An 18,189-nucleotide genomic window follows, 5' to 3' on the forward strand; every position below is an offset into this window, starting at 1 on the left:
AACTGTCTGAACCTGATATCTCAAGATCAGAAAGTAGTGCTCTCTGCTCCTGAGCAAGCAACACAGTCTGATTCTCTTCCTTGGCTATTTTAGCACAAAAAAGCTTCTCAGCACTATGTACCACTGTGGTTGTTTAGTGCACCTTCATGAGTTATAGAGAAGAGAAGAAACAGACTGATCTATGATAAAGCTGAAAACTGAAATATGAAGAGTTAGGCTGCATTGTTATAATTTAAAATTGCAACTGAAAAAAATGTTATTGTTGACCAAACATTAACATAAGCTTAACTCTTGTAAATTTTCTTAACTTTAATGTTATTGAAAGTAGTCCATTTGCTTTCTTAAACAAAAATCACACATTTTCCACATTATGGCTTATTAAATAAAATTTTATTGTCATGTTTGTTTTTAAAAATGCATAATCATTCTTTTTAATTCAAGTACTCTGCATCAGCCAACAGTAGATTAAGTACTTTGTCATCCTTTTTTGGCCTTTGTTTTCCATTGTCATAGTTGTACTGCTTACTTAATATCTGATTTTAAATTAAATGTAGGGCCATCTCCAGGTTCATTTGTTTCAGTTGTAGTGGCTTGTTGTTGCTGTTAGCATTGGGTAGTTAGCACTCAAATAGTATTAAGTGTTTCTTCAGGAGTGTCCAAAAGAAAAAGCAAACAATTACCAAATATGCCAAAAAGAGACAACTACTACACTTTTACGTTTAAAAAGATAGTCAGCAGAAGACTGAAAAATATGGTTCTCGAGCCCATTACCTGCAACAGTTGTTATATAAGTTATATGCACTGTTACCAAAGATCCAACTGAGCTGGACTACAACACCAACAGCATTTATTTATATATGAAAAAATATTTATATAGAAAAAAATAAAATCTGTAGGGGTTCCAGGCCACGAGACCGCCCAGTCCCCTCTGGGCATTCTACCTAACATAAATGAAATAGTCCTCTTTGTAGTTAGGGTTCTCATAGAGTCGCTTGATGCTGATGGTCATACAGACTTCTGGCTTTTAATCCATCCATCATTGTTGGAACATCATGGTGCTTTGAGTAGATGGTGGTGGAGCAAACCACCACCAAAAGGACACTGGAAAAGGAAATAGAAGAGAGAGTAGGGGTTAGTACAGATTTTGGAGCCACCATGAATAGTTATTATAATCAATTGGATATACAGAGTATCAGGATTAAATTACAGTGAAGTTATGAGAAGGCCATGTTAAAGTAATGTGTTTTCAGCAGTTTTTTTAAAGTGCTCCACTGTATTAGCCCGGCGAATTCCTATTGGCAGGCTATTCCAGATTTTAGGTGCATAACAGCAGAAGGCCGCCTCACCACTTCTTTTAAGTTTTGCTCTTGGAATTCTAAGGAGACACTCAGTTGAGTATCTGAGGTTACGATTTGGAATATAAGATGTCAGACATTCCGATATATAAGATGGGGTGAGATTATTTAAGGCTTTATAAACCATAAGCAGAATTTTAAAGTCAATCCTGAGTGGCACAGGTAACCAGTGTAGTGACATCAAAACTGGAGAGATGTGCTCGGATTTTCTTTTCCTGGTTAGGATTCTAGCAGCTGCATGCTGCACTAGTTGCAAACGATTTATGTCTTTTTTGGGTAGTTTTGAGAGGAGTGCGTTACAGTAATCTAGTCGACTGAAAACAAACGCGTGAACTAATTTCTCAGCATCTTTCAATGATATAAGAGGTCTAACTTTTGCTATGTTTCTTAAGTGAAAAAATGCTGTCCTAGTGATCTGATTAATATGCGATTTAAAATTCAGATTACAGTCAACAGTTACCCCTAAGCTTTTTACCTCCGTTTTGACTTTTAATCCTAATGCATCCAGTTTATTTCTAATAGCCTCATTGTATCCATTATTGCCAATCACTAAGATTTCAGTTTTCTCTTTATTTAACTTGAGAAAGTTACTATTCATCCATTCTGAGATACAAGTTAGACATTGTGTTAGTGAATCAAGAGAATCGGGGTCATCAGGTGCAATTGATAAATACAGCTGTGTGTCATCAGCATAGCTGTGGTAGCTCACGTTGTACCCTGAGATAATCTGACCTAATGAAAGCATGTAGATTGAGAAGAGCAGCGGACCCAGGATAGAGCCTTGTGGAACACCATATAGGATATCATGTGTCTTTTGAGTTGTAATTACCACAACTAACAAAGAATTTTCTCCCTGCCAGGTAGGATTCAAACCAATTTAAGATGCTGCCAGAGAGGCCCACCAATTGACTAAGGTGATTTCTAAGAATATTGTGATCAATGGTGTCAAATGCGGCACTCGGATCTAAGAGGATGAGAACAGATAAATGACCTCTGTCTGCATTTACCCGCAAATCATTTACTATGATTACTATTTACTACACATGTAAAAGTCATTTTAAGAAACCACTGCAGTGAGTGACTTTGAAAACTTCTTGTGACTAAAGACCTAGCCAGATTAATCAGCTGCCACTCAAAATCAGCCGATTTTTCACTTAAATATAAAAGAGAATAAAAAGGGTGATCACAAAAACCGATGTTTTCAGCCCATGCTTTTCCAAGATTTATAGTAATTTAGTTTCAGTGCCTGCGGTGGGTTGGCACCCTGCCCAGGATTGTTTCCTGCCTTGTGCCCTGTGTTGGCTGGGATTGGCTCCAGCAGACCCCCGTGACCCTGTGTTCGGATTCAGCGGGTTGGAAAATGGATGGATAGTTTCAGTGCTCCTTTATGCCAGGCATTATGGTAGTTGAGCCAGTGTGTCTTTTTTTCCTTTTGCAGACTTCCTACAGTGTAAACAAAGAGCAGCAATTTGAAGATTGATTTATTAGTGAACGAGATGCGATTGGTATAATAGCCTTTACATTAAAGAAAGTGGAGTAATAAACTGAAAAAAAATCAGAAAAGTCATCCTGTGCAACTAGACAAACAGCAAGAAAACCTATTTTAAGGAAGTCAGATCTTTATTTTGTCCTTTAAATTAAAAATAGACACTGCTTGCGTTTGGACAGCGTGCTTGTTTAAAATTCAGCAACTTTCACTTTCAATTGGGAAAAGAAAAGATAAAGATGAATTTGAAATTGCTGCGTAGTAAGCAATAGGCTTCTCTTTAAAGATTTGTGCTGTGTTTATTATTTGTTGCTATGTATCATACAATGTAAGTTTTGGTAAGATACTATAAGTATTACATTATTAAAATTGTAAATCATATTTCATAATTACACCTCAAGAGTTACAAATATCTAGTTGAATCGCTGAAGGAAAAAAAAAACACCTGTATAAATATATTAAATTCATATGTATAATAACAGCAAAAAGATATAGTGCAATTAATGATTTCAAATGATTGAATCATATAAGTGCTTGTATATTCACATTTAAGCAGTGGTTAACTGCCAGCATCAATTGATTGTGTGAGTATATTATATATAAATGCTGTAAACTACTTACTTTACTTTTTTATGACATTACAGAAAAAATTAACAGCTTGTAATTATGTTAAGCATTTTTTCCTTTAATACCATATGTATTATGAATAAATATTTCTGTACTTGTTTTATTTGTTAAATTATGTCTTTTAAGGACATTTTATTTATTTTAGTATGTTATGGTCACTGAACAATAAGAATACAGAATTTCCTTTTGTTAATAAAAATGAACAGTAACACTTGTGGTCTATAGTTTAATTATAAAAATACACTTTAATATAGGATATAAGACTTCCATTTGTCTGGTTATGCAGGTGATGGAATTGGCTGATCAAGTAACATGAAATCGGTGATCAGTATCGGCCTTTAAAAAAAAAAAAAAAAAACAGTTTGGAGCATCCCTAATGAAGACTATTTGGAGGTCAAATTTAGTCTTGGGTAGTCAAAGGAGTAAAAGGAAAGCATAATTCCAAAAGCAAAAAAATTTAAACTTTTTCTTTGCTGCAAAAACTTGCAGAAACCACACATTTTCCTAAATTATATAGAGGCAGAATCTTCATTGTTGGAGATTTTATTTTTTCCACCACAGCCATCCCCATATGCAGCAGAGACTGAGCAACATCGACCTATCACAAAAGAAAGTTCACCACTTAATTTAAACAATAGAGCAGCCACTGGTTAAGCATGGGTGCAAACCCTCTGGTTGTAGTTTATGATCTAAAAAATACCATTGAAAATACAAGTGCGTATGCCTTAGAGGTAAAAATCAGATTGAGCATACTGTGTTCAAATCCTGCACATGATTGTGTGGAGTTTGCATGTTCTCCCAATGTCATGTTTTTTTTCCCCTGACTGTTCGTTTTCCTCCCAGATTCTCAAAGCCTTGTAGGGTTTGGATGAATATTCCCAGTGTGAATGTGTCCATGATTGGACTCTGAGATGGATGGGTATCTTATCCTGGCCGTTTTCCTTTATTGCACCAGTACTGCCAGAATAGGCTCTCACTCCCTGCTCCTATTAATCAAAGTAAGTGTATTTGAAAATGGCTATGATTATATTAGTTTGCCAGTGAACATGTTTGCTTTGTGATTACCATGATGAACTGTTGATGAAAGTACATTTCTAAAAGACTATAACAGAATGTAAAGTTGAATTGTGGTATCACAGGGAAAGGCATCCGAGGAAGTCCACATTTTTCTGATAGATTAACCTTCTTTTCAGAGTTAGAGTGGTTGACGGCTTAGACATGAAGTCAGGTCATCGGTTATAAAAAAAGAGCAGAGTGGAATATGAATTCAATTAACAATTCAAGTCAATTTCCAGAATGTTGGTTATTGATTTTAGCATAAGACTATATTTCAGCCTGTTTTTAACATTTAAAGAAAGTTTAGTCAAATATCTTCTAAAGTGCATTTTAAGCAAAGGGCACTGCACACCCTGTCTTTGATTCCTGCTATGCACTTGTTGCCGCTCCACAGAACAGCTGATTGGCAAACTGTGCAGGTCCATACTACAGTCCAGAGCAACTGCAACATGTAGAGTGATATCCAAAGCATGCAAGCTTAAAAAAACATATGCAATGAAGGAAAAAAAGTAATTCCTAAGAAATAAATTAGCCACAATTGTAAAATAGTGATTGGAATGAAAGACGTTGAGTATTCCTGCAACAAGAAAGTGACTGCTTAGCAGATAAATACGTGCATGAAATTAACACATTCAAATCTATATTTACAAGAATTACTACATTTGTGCGCAATACTTGCAGTCGATTGCTGAATTTCAACACCTGTAATGTTATTTAAAATGTACAACACCTTATCCAATCTGATCACTCTGTCCTAATGTACAGTACACCCCCCAAAATTCACGGGGGTTACGTTCCTAGAGCACCTGCGAATTGTGAAAAACCGTGAATTTTGGATGTGGTTGAAAAAAAATGCCTTATTTTTATAGTTTAAACCCTAAATATGCCCCCCAAACACTTTAATTATTACCTAAAAAAAAAAAAAAAAAAAAAAGAATGTAAAGGTAATTTACACCTGTATACTGTACTGCTATGTCTCCTGCAGTGCTAGAATGTAAAATACCGATGTTACCACTATATGTACTATAATTCATGCAAGCGCGTTTTCATCGGCGGCATCTTGGGGCTTTAATCCTTAAACTGCCACATACTTGGGGGTTAATGCATCCCTGGACGCCAACGTCACAATTCACACAAAAAAAAGTGAAATTTTAATGGAACACATTTTTTTTAATGCAAAGAGCATCACAATTACTGCAACACTGATCATTTTACACACTACTAATGAACTGTAAAAACTATTTTTAAAAAACTACTGGAACAATATGTACAAGGTGCAACTGACACCATGGATGAAATTCAGTAAATCACGAGCCAACTGCGCTTGAACTGGCTGCACTCAAGCACACAGAGGTAAGCGCTAATGCTTCCAGGCTAGTCCAGTGCAGCAGCTCAATCCCAGGGACAGTGAGGCTGCAGGGTGTCACGCTTGGGTCACAGAATTGCACAGAAACACAGGAGATTGTAGAGAGAGGAACTTCATTCAAACACTTCAAACAAACATGTCTCTTTCAGAAATGAAACAAGCTCAGTATGCAGTTAGTTCTCGATTAAAGAATAGACAAACATCATAGAGGAGCACAATGGGAGCGGGACCCCCAACAGGAGCAGAGGATGTCAGGGGGAGGAGAGAGAAACAAAGCAATCAGCCAAAAAGGACAGGTGCTGTTCAGGCTTTTAAGTATGCGTAGCATCGCGTGAGAAGCTGAAAGTAATGGAGCAATGTGAAACTAGTCTCTCACCGTTTTTAAGAGGGGTTTTTTGAGGAGCGTCCATGTCTTCTAGGGGTGTTCAGCCTCCCTACTCACAAGGGACTGGCAGTGGTCATGAGCTGGCTGCTCAACAAATGTACGGCACTGACTGATCAGCTCCTGCATGCTCGCAAATGGCACTGAGAAACGACTATAGCCGGTTGTGGTGGTTTAAGGGTTAAGAGGAACAAAACAGAAAACACAAGAAGACTCGGCTGGAGATGCATCATGGTCAATCAGCAGCAAGGAGAAATTAATAACGCTGTAGCGGTCTGGTACTGCTAAGATTTATTTATTTTTATGGTGGATATTTCAGGGACACACCCAGCCTTGGCTTGACCCGCATGCACTCACAAACAGAGAGAAAAACAAAGCAAACCGGTAATCAAACAGCAAATAATGTAATGAAAACAATGATACCACACCTGTTCCCCTTACGGCGATTACACATTAAGTACAACAAAGCATAAACAAAACACACAGAGTAAATCATGAAAAACGTTCATGAAAAATGGCAACGGCAATGTAATGATGAAAATAGATAGTCCAGAGATCCGCACCTTGAATGGGAATGTAAAGATAGTCCTACCGCTAGTTCCTGAAATGAAGACAGGTGGACGGGTTCAGGAGCGCTCCTTTCTTTGCAGGATGGCCATGAATCCACTTACAGTCCTCATGTACACAGGCAGACGGCAGACAATCCAGACGCCAACCACAAAACAATCCAGGGCAAAATGAATAAGTACAGGTAACCCAACAGAACGCAGACAGACAGGAACTTCTGAAACACAAATTACAACATCTTTTTCTTTGCTTTTGGTCACCGGCCCCCTTTTTAAAAGCCGTGTTGACATCCTTTGACCCCAACAGCCCCAGCACCCTCAATGGAAGACCAATAAGAGCCACTGTAGGGACTGCTGGGAGTTGCAGTTTCAAATTCTATTGGCTACTTTCACCATCCCAAGCTGCATTTTCTTCTACAGTTGCTTCCTGTTCTCTCTACAGTACAGTATTGCCACGAAAAAAGCCATATAAACTGCAGAGGATATTTGCGGTTTCCGCTAACAATAATTAGATGGGTTGCAAGGAAAAATCCGCAAACTCTAAACCGCGACTTTGCTGGGGTCTACTGCATTTGTTTTATGTAAATATTTTTTTTTTCCAATGCAAGTGTTTTTTGGAATGTTTTGAATTGAACTTTAATCCTTGGTTGGTTCATAAGGCTAGACTTAAATGTATCCAGTTTTAAGACTTGTGTTAGCAGCTCAAATGAAAAAAATATATACTGAATGGATCACCAGATGCAATAAACGGTGCCGACACATGGCTGGTGCGAAAATCAGGACAATACATATGCAGTCAGATACAGTGGAACCTCGGTTTACGAACGTCTCGGTACATGTACAAATCGGTTTACGACCAAAAAGTTTGCCAAACTTTTGCCTCGGTTCACGACCACACATTCGGTATACGAACAAGCCAGTCTCCCTTTTGGTTTGTACGTGTTCAGTTTCTCCCTGTGCATATCCTGTGCAGCAAGCTAGAGAGAGCGAGCGAGCGAGAGAGCACGACACACACACACACACAAGAGAGAGAGAGACACACACACACACGAGAGAGAGCGAGCGAGAGAGAGAGACACACACACCCACACGCACAAAGGCACGAGAGAGAGAGAGAGAGACACACACACACACAGAGGCATGTGAGAGAGAGACACACACACACACACACCGAGGCATGTGAGAGAGAGACACACACACACACACACACAGAGGCACGTGAGAGAGAGAGAGACACACACACAGGCAGCGCGAGAGAGACGCACAAACACAGGCAGCACGAGAGAGAAAGCTGGACGCATAAGGTAGGAAGGCAGTTAAAGAATGCACTGGGCTTGATTTTGTTTTCACTTCTGTTTACAGCGATCGGTTCGTAGCGTGCATTGTTGCAATGTTACTTTTCTTGGTGGTTTATTAAATTACGGATTTTTTCAAATGAACATTTTTTTTCCCTGTGCTTAAAAATCATTAAAAAAAAAAAAAAAAAAAGTGTTTTTAGCCAGCGGTTGGTAGCGCTATAGCGCGAACTATTGCAGTGTTAGTTTTCTCTATTGTTCAAGGTTTTCTCAGTGTTGTTCAATGTTTTTACATTGAGTTTACTATTACGCTGCACATTCTATGGTTTACTTAACTATATTTGTGCTTAAAAACTTAAAAATATATATTTATATACAGTTCGTATAGTCTGGAACGGATTAATTGTATTTACATACAATCCTATGGGGGAAATTGCTTCGGTTCATGACCAAATCGGTTCACGACCAGAGTTTTGGAACGAATTATGGTCGTGAACCGAGGTTCACCGTACCTACTAGAGCTCACAACACTAATGAGTAATACCGGTAAGCAATTAGCAAGTTACACAGCAGTGAACTAAAGTTTACCTTACCTTGAATTAGCTGTTTGAGGCAATCACACACTTCTAAAGATTACTAGTTAAATTTGATGTGCTTCTCCCTTTTGCTGCAACTTTCTTTCTGCATTTTCTGCAAATAAGGGTAGTCATCTTCAATTAATTTCCCCTCATCGCTTTTTTTAAAAACAAAAATAAGGCTATACTTCGGACTTCTTTGATGCATGAAAAGACTCTGAGCCACTGTCACTACCTTCTGTCATTGTGGTATTAAAACGCTAGACGTGCATGCATGCAATACATGCTTGATTTTTCTTTTTTAATAGCCAATCTTGGTAGTATTTTTAACCCAAACTACATTGATATAAAATCACGGTTATTGTTATAATTTAAAATTGGGAATTTCACAGTGGTTTCTTTGTTTTAAAAGAAAAGAAAAAAAAAAAAAAACACCATTCCCGTCCATATATACAGGCTTTGGTAATATGTCTCAAGCACAAATGTAATCAAGCTCTCATTTTGCATTATGTTAACAGCTTAAATCATTTGTGACTCTATTTACTGAAAATTAATAATATCCTTGGGCCTGATGGGATTTTTTCAGTTTTACTAAAAGAAGTGAAAGATTTAAACTTGAAAGATGTTAACCTTTTTTGATTATATTCTGGCATTTATTTAAAATGAGTGAAGTACCTGACAACTGAATAGTTACCATTATTGTGGCAATCCATAAGAAGGGCTATAAAAATGGACCTGTAATGATTCTTGAAAATTTCATATAGGGGTGCGGGCCTCAAAAAACAAAAGCTGGAGGAGCCCACAACGAAAGGTTTGCAGCAAAGGAGCAGACCATACATCTCAAGCAGCCTAGCCCCAAACTGAAATGGCAAACTTCTGGCCTGCACAGGCCCAAAAATGGGGCAAAGACTTTAACAATTTTCACAAAGAGGAGAAAATTATTCACTTCATTGGCGTTAACCCTGAATCTGACTTGGGCTCTTAATTCTTTGCAATTACGGTTAAACCCGAGTTGGCTGAAGGTGACAAGTACAGTTTTAGGCCTGAATAACACTTGGGAGAGAGTTCTGCTGCCATCTAGTGGATAATGCCATTATGCTGCAAAAAAAAAAATCCCCATAATTATTTATATGCTTTCTGTCACTTCATCGTAAGTCTAACATGGCATTTTTAGAATGAACAAAAACTGAGCCATTGCTCGAATCGAGCAATAATGATGACAATGTGAATTGGTCTTCAGATGCTAACATGGGAAGTGAAACAGATGAATAATATGGCACTGTAATGTCGAACTACTGTGGTAGTCTAGTGAATTTGGTCCTGGTTTGTCTATGTGTGTTAAAAAGAAAAGGGCTTTTCCTAATATTTACATATTTGTTCACATTACTGTATAACAAAGAGGTGGCGTAGGTTCATAACAAGACAATTTTACCAAACCAATTCTGGAATAATAAACAAAAGCAGAGTACATGACATAACATACTTTGACTCTCAGACAGCTTTTGATACTGTTCCATACCAAAGATTAATCTTTAAACTAACATTTTGGTGGTGATTTTAAGACAGACACCTTAATTAAATGTGATTAGTGTCTACCTGGAAATTCGTATCCTTGCTTTTTTATACTTAGGTTTGACAAATACAGAGATAAAGAAAACATGCTACTTCACATAAGACAGAAAGAGATTTTGTTTGAAAATAGCTAAATCCATATACAGTTGATGCTTAGAACTTGAATGACAAATTGTTCACTGTTAAGGTACTTACTTTAGTTACAATTATGACCCTCATAACCTTAAATGACTAGGGATATTAATTGCATATTAAATCTAGACTTCTATCCTCAGCAGCTACAACTATAACATCTAAAACCACGACTGTAGTTTTTATACATGTTTTAGCCATGTAGGTTGTACTGATGGCTGAGAGAACAACAGTCATGTTTTCGTGCAAACTGGATAGAACAAAGATTGATATAATGAAAACCAATAGTGACCAATGTTGTACAACAACAAATGTTGCGAAAAATGTCCATTGAGAAAAGAAAAAAATTCTTACGTTACTCGTTATGCATAATCCATATGTTCGTTATCCACTCATAAGCTCAAAATCAGTGCGAGACTGCGTGTTTGCTACTGTGCTTCAAAAAACAAGATGCAAACAGAATGATAACCACAAACTCATTCACAAACTGTGTCATTGTGCTAATATACTTACAAACTTAGAGAACACGTTATCCCTGCAATGAAGTGTTCCATTGTTTGAATTCCCATCACCAGGTGTTGCTAAACTGTATTTTGTTTTATTCCATGAAGAAGATAGAAACACTTTGTAAACAAAAGTACATTTTTCTTTATTTCACAAATTAGCATATGTTTTTCTTCTCCGGTAGGGGGAGGGCTCCTTTAAGGTTTGTTTTGAGATCCTAGCTGGGCAACATGGCTAATTATGCATGTAAATTAGCCATGTAGCTGGCTATAAGCCACAGGGATCAGTGTCATAAGTCTGTTGGCAGTATTAATAATGTTCTCATTATAGCCAGCTAATGTACCCCTCTAATGAAAATACAAGGTTTTCATTTTTGGAAGGCTGAAGTACTGATAGGGTGTTGACATCACTAATGCCAGAAGCTCAGCAATGATCTTAAAAGTATAGATGCATGAAAGTTCTAAGCATAGCTGCTACAGTTATGTGATATATACCCATATGGATTGCTAAGTTTGTCCATCCGTCACACAGAAAGTCGCAAACAACTGGTTCTTAACCCCCAATCTTGGTTTTAATTGACAGCTAATGATGTGACACACATAATGCGACCCCAGAAATGGAAGTGCAGGCTTCCTTGCCACATAATTGGACTTTGGATCCTTCTCTTGGCACATGGAAGCACAGGCATACACATTACCTGACAGGAATTCATCCTTTGTGCTTGCACAAGGTGCTGGCAGTCAAGCACATTGCATGGCCGACTGACTGGTTTCACCATAAACACAGGTTCTCTGCAGGATACACAAAGCAGGCATGATTCCAATCAGGAAAACAGCTGCTGCCTATACATGATAATGACAGTGAAGAACAGGCTGAATGATAACCAAAAGTCATACACTCCAATTGCAAAACAAAGTGCACATACCAAAGTGAGTGGTCAACGACACGACGCAAGCATCGTAAACACAGATGACTTTTTCCGAGCACAACAAACAGTCCTACACAGCCAAAGAACTGGTGGTCTGAGTTTCCTCTGCAGTGTTATTCCCAGGAAAGACTGGCCACGAAAGCAGCTGACATTTTAATTAAAAAAACAGCAACAACATGGCATGTCTGTCATGTGGCAGTTGCAGAGTGACCTAGGGTTCTGTTTTCCATGAGAAGCGATGCTTTCTCTTTATACAGTACTTTGTACCAGCTTGAACACTATTCATGTAACATTTATTTTTACAATTTTCTACATTTTAGAATAACAGTGTAGATAAAACTACAGCTCCCTCCACAATTATTGGCACCCTTGGTAAAGAGAAGTAAAAACGATGAATTACCTTAATCTTGCACTGAAAAAAATGAGATAAATTCAACCTTAAGTTGAAGTAAATTTATTCTTGTAAATATTGTCTTCAAGAAATATTTTTTTAACTAAACCACATCTTATAACGTTGGTGATCATATAGCAGGCAATTAGAGTACCCAGACGTATAACCCCATTGAAAACCTGAGCTGAAGAGGAGAATGCACAAGAGAGATGATCTGCAGAGATTCTGTAAAGAGGAATGGTCTCAGATTGCCTACTGTATCCTTGTTATTCAGCCTTAAGATGTTATAGGAGAAGGCTCTACTGTTTTATTGGAATATGCAGGGGGTTTTAGATGCATTTATGCCAGTAATCATGGCACATTTGGTTAAAATGATTTGTTGATGAAGAATTCTATTTCCTCAGAATAAATTTACTTCAGTTAAAAGTTTGATTTCTCATTTTTTTCAGTGTAAGATTAAGGTAATTTTTTTATAACCATTTAATTATTTCTTTTTACCAGGAGTACCAATAATTGTGAAGAGGGCTATGTATTATTTTTTTCTTATGTACCCTTTTATATTATAATCTGAGTATTTTTTCAGATTAATGGGCAATACTGTACTTGTCAAAAGTTTCACCCACAATAGTAATGTACCCCTCCACTCCACACTCTTAACCAGTTCAGCAACGGTCATGATTGATTAACTAAACAATATATTATTAGTTATATAATGGTAATGAGACAGAAGAAATGACAATAGATTTCCATTACTTTTATAGGATGTGCAGGGGTGGGCTTTTAGCCTATGGCAAGATTGTAATAAAGATGGATCAGAAAATGGATTAATGGAAGTAATTTCATCGTGGTTTAAATCGGCTATTTTATGATATTTACTGTACCCCAACGTGAACAAGTGTTTAAATAGTTAAACCAACACAAACATACAGGTATTTGTAGTGTATGCCTTGCATATCTGGCTCAGACAGGCTTCTGCTCTGATTTGAAGCAACTGTCAATTGCAAGAAATAAAAAGTAGTCTTATTAAACCAAGAAAAAGATTTTGTTTTTCCTTTTTAAAGCCCGTTTAACGTATGCTTAGACAAAGCCATAATATTGTACAAAGTGAACTCGTTGACATTATTACCATAATATGTAGGCTGAATACAGCCTGTGAATACTTTTTCTTTCATCTAGTAAAGGAGACTTCTGCTAAGGTAACTTGCCTTAAACCTATAATATTTCATAATTTTATTACTGCAAAATTAAAGATATATGAAAAAAGTCTGTGTTTAAACATCCAGAATGAATCTGCTTAAATGTATGTATTATACTATCATTATTCAAATAAGTTGATAAGTAAGCAATTTATTTAGTGTTTTATATTTTTTTTAATCCTAAAATTTTTTTAATGGTGAGTATTCATATTTAATTAACATATGCATCCAAAGCCATAAATGTACTGTGTACAGTTGTTAACTAATTAATGCTTCAAGTCAAATAAGGAGATAAAGCAACTCTATCAGGGTTACAGAGAGTGATATAAACGTATGTAGCAGTTTTATGGTTTATTATCTCATGTGATTGCCACCAGGCTACACTGTTAAATGTTTAAGTAATGTTTAATGAATGAATAGTATATATGACACATTGTATTTAAAAAACAGTCACAGGCCTTGTTAATCCATCTCAGGATTGCAATGGAATTGGAGCTTTTCCCAGCCTTGTTTGCTACAATGTTGGAAAAAGTATTTAAATTGGAGACATTTCATATATATGTTTGGTACGTTTTTAGCATTGTCATAAAATGTTCTGTATTTATAAGCAAATGTTATCTTTTTTGAGAAAATTAATTACAAAGGATAATATAGTGGTTATGGAACAAATTGTTACTCTTTATGTAGTAGCAGTTATCTGTCCATGAAGTGTTTACATTTTGGCCTAAGTTCTATAAAATAAATAGTAATTGGGTTAAATAAATTTTTTTTTTCTTTTTTTTTTTTTAACAATGGATATTTAAGCCTTCCTTTCGCATTGATTGCTCAATATTCTGCTTTCAGGTAGTTGATGTCATTGCTTTCTATCTGTCCGTTAGTCACTAAGCCAGACAATTGCTAGTCTTCAATGCAATAAGTAATTTTGTGGCAGATTTATAGCACACATAAATAAAACTTAAGTAATTTTAAGACTGCAAGTCAGATACATAGCGGATGGTGTAGAATTGCTGCTTCCCTTTGCTCCTCCGATTACACTTTGTACAGATCAGTGCATTAGCATAGTTAAGTACTTTTAACTAGCTAAGTCAAAAATCTGTGTTCACACGGGTTTGCCAACTCTGTTTTGCAAGGGTTCTCATTTCCATTCCTTATGGAACTTATGTCTCATGAGTTCCCTCCCCCAACTGCTGTCTAAAATACATTGTCACATTCAAAACCTAGCAGGCTTTAGCTCTGAGTGAAAGATAATCTCTGGCATGGATTTAATTCTAACTCCAGAGCAACTTGCTGTTCTACTTAAATGTCTTTCTTTGTACTGTAACAATTTAATGCAATATTCTTTCTGATGAGTTGACATTTGATTTTTTTTTTTTTCTGCACATTTCAGAAATACAAAAATGCATATGAGCAGTTATTTTGCTGATGACCACCTTTCAATTTCTTTAAGCATCATTAAAACTAAGGCCATTTAATTTAAGAATATGGCTTTTTCTCTTGATGAATTCGAGGCATGAGATTATGCCTCTTTGTAGATATTTTAGTCTTGGTACAAAATGTACTTTTGCATTTCTGAATTTTAACATTTAATTTCTTCTAACAGAAGTATCTAAACAAAATTAAAAGGGTGATCAGACATTTTAGAGGTTGATTGTTCTTCAGTCATTAAATAAAATGTTTGCTCTTTTAGCAAATAACATTTAAAATCACTTCAACATGAATGATTCAGAGGGATATTAGCAATGAACCATTCCTTGACAGCATTTAGGTTCAGCATGAAATTTTCAGATTTCTGCTTTTTCTTTGTAGGAAACAATGTTTCTGTCTTTTTGTGTTCTCACTTCACACTCTGCTCTCCCTCTTTCTTGCTCTCTTTTTCTTTGTCTCTGTCTCTCTTTCTATGTTACACACAAAGCAGGCACACACACCCTTCCTGAGACAATCATTTTAAGGCACACCATGTGGTATTGGTTTGCTAGCTAAATGATTGTTGTACTGGCTGCCAAAGCGGCTGTGTCAGGCTGTAGTTGAGACTGACTACAGTGTCTGTGGGGTGGAGCTTGTGCACAAAGCCTTCCACTGCTGCTAAACCAAGCAGATGAAGCCTGCTGCTTATGTGCACATTGCTGTCGACATACACAAGAGTAACAGGCTAGGCCTGTGCTAACCAGCTAACCAGACTAAGTAAGTGAAGATCCACATTGTGTGAGTAATAGCGCTTGATTTCCTTTTTCTTTTTCTTTTTTCTTTTTTGTAAAAGCAATCATCAAGTATAATTTGTTTTTTTTTTTCTGTTTAAAGCATTTTGTGAGTTGTGCGTGTTTACTTTTTTTATTTTTTTAGTGCATTTTCTTTTTTTTTTTGGCTGTTTCTCTCTTAGATTTGTTTTTGAGGCCTGCTGCAAAGCAGAGTCCTCCCTTAAAGGTGGGTATAATTTTAAGTGGGAAGGCTAGGAAAAAGGGACAACAATTGAAGTTTTTATTTTTCATATTGGTTTATTCTGTTGACTTGGAGAACATAAACATACATTTTTTTGGATATCAAATAATGTATGAATTAAAATGGCTGCACAAAATGTAGTCTTACTGTCTGTGCACAAAATGTCTGCCACTGTAAGATGTTAAGGTGTTACTTCCTCTTTGGGGTGGTAATGGTGTATTTGTATGTTTCGTGGTAGATAGTAATGCAAATTGTGATTAAAACAGTACAAAGCAATTTAATTCCATCAGTTTGGTTTAGCAGTAAAAATAATTAAGAGCCTGCTTTATAATGACTTCAAAATAACAGTTTATCAACTTAAGATTGTATGCACTTTAGTCCTATTCTGTACTATCACTGCTACAGTCCACAAATAAATTTTTAATTTTTTTTCTTTTACCTGCTTTTAAACTGATACCAGAAAGCTGTGGGAACAGAACGAAAAAAAAAAAAAAGCTTTAACACAGTTTGGACAACATGGACTGGATAATGTGATTTCTTCTGCGGCTGTTGAATGACTGAAGCAAAATGACTGCTTCAGGGTTTTATCTGCTGGGATTTTCAAATAAATTATCTACACCGTGTATGCTTTAAAGTAGATGGCTTTATGGAGATACTACTTAATTCATTTTTTTAATTATAAAAGTATGTTTTTATGCAACCATGATAAGAACCCATATAAGGAACAAATGCAAATTGGTGCAGTCATGATATGAGTGTAGAAAATGAGGGTGCTTTTCTGCTCAGTCTTCTGTGACTACAAGAAAGTGTTCTGAAAATGGATTGAAATGAACCTATGGCAACATCTGTCATTTATAGAAGAAACCTCTTATGTCATAACAGCCTAAAGCATCGTAATATAAAATGAGTATTGCATTTTTTGGGGGGTGGGGGGAGCAGAAGCATTTTTATACTGTAGAATTTTGTGCAGTTTAGCCTTTTATCATTATTATAACTGGTAGAAGAAAACCTGTTTCTTCCAAGGTAGAACAGAAGAGTTTATTACTATAAAGAGAGATGCGAATCTGTTAATTAGATTTCTGATGTTGCATCTGGAGTCTAATTGTGAAGAAACGTCAGTTATCATTTTTACCCAAGTTGTTAATAAATACAGTTTAGTTGAAAACAAACTTTACTTCTGCTCTCCACCTAAAGGCAAGAATTTTGACTTTGAACGAGTTGGTTAACACAGTCTCTGTGTTCTTTACTAAATGCCACTTTAGAAACATTTCTTTTGTGAAACATTGTTAGATTAATAAATGTGCATAAACCAGAAACCATGCCTGAACAAATGTTTGGCCATCAGCTGAAGCCATTTAAAGCAGGAGTCCACTGAGAATCTTGTCTTCCTGCCCCGTCTAATTCACTGAGTGTACCAGTATTTCAAAAAATTGTGCAGACACTCCTTTAAAGTGGGTAGCTCAAAGTATTGTAAATACATTACTGTAATCTTTGCTGTCTGCATAGGACTCAGTGTCATGGGTTCCTAAAAATAGACAATTTCCTCCCGCATTCAAATTCCAGAGCAAAATATGAGAAAATTCATTTTTGTACCTGTGATAGTATTTTTTATCAGGCTTAAGGAGTTTAGGCTCAACAGTTCTACTCTTATCCAAATAAATACAGATTTTGCTCACGAATGGGGCTTACTAGAGTTCACTGTACAATGTAATAGTTCCTAATATACGTAACCCTACACTGTTACAAATACTACCCTAAGTGCTTCAAGATTAGAAAAGTTATGTTTACGCTGTAATCATACCCAAGTATACCCCAAGCAAGTCCTTTCTCATTTTACATTTCTATAATATTTAGTTGTTTGTTCACTTATTTGAAAAGAGCATGTGGTCAAAAAATAAAGCTGAGCCAATCCAGCCATCTAAAATGACATCTGTTCTGGCCTTTGACTGCATCTAATAGTTTATAACAGGGTTGGAAGTAGAAGTGACATGATTGTTGTAGGTACAATCCTTTTGGGTTCTTGATACTTGTCATGTGAAGAAATGCCCTCAGGTGTGTAAAATGACCCTGAACTGATTGTGACAAATAATTGTATACAGAAAAGGCAAATACAAATGAAAAATGAAAGAAACTGGATGTTAGAGGGGATTTTCATTCACTTGTGAGTAGGATTGTTAATGGTAATTGTATGCAGAGATTAAGAAAGCCAGATTATTGTACCTCTTTTTTTTAATTTTAAATGCATGTATACTAAGTTTTTGTAGCACACTTAATGACAGTCTTTATGCATTATGTGGCTTATGTAGCCAGTCACTTTTATTA

At 36.3% G+C, this 18,189-nt stretch overlaps 1 protein-coding gene across 6 annotated transcripts in view; it reads left to right on the forward strand.

Annotated features, from left to right (window-relative positions):
• The window catches only part of atf7ip (activating transcription factor 7 interacting protein), a 180,254-nt gene that overhangs the window by 56,086 nt on the left and 105,979 nt on the right, over nucleotides 1-18,189 (forward strand). The window contains exon 1 of one of the 6 annotated variants that reach the window (XM_028815369.2): nucleotides 15,440-15,633. The exons of 4 other annotated variants lie outside the window; for them this stretch is intronic. The gene's annotated coding sequence lies outside the window, so the exon portion shown is untranslated. Of the gene's footprint in view, nucleotides 1-15,439; nucleotides 15,634-18,189 lie in introns of those variants that run through there. One more of the 6 variants, XM_028815372.2, reaches the window with a different exon arrangement.

The sequence above is a fragment of the Erpetoichthys calabaricus genome, chromosome 12 (genome assembly GCF_900747795.2).
Source record: "Erpetoichthys calabaricus chromosome 12, fErpCal1.3, whole genome shotgun sequence".
Classification (NCBI taxonomy): Eukaryota; Metazoa; Chordata; class Cladistia; order Polypteriformes; family Polypteridae; genus Erpetoichthys; species Erpetoichthys calabaricus.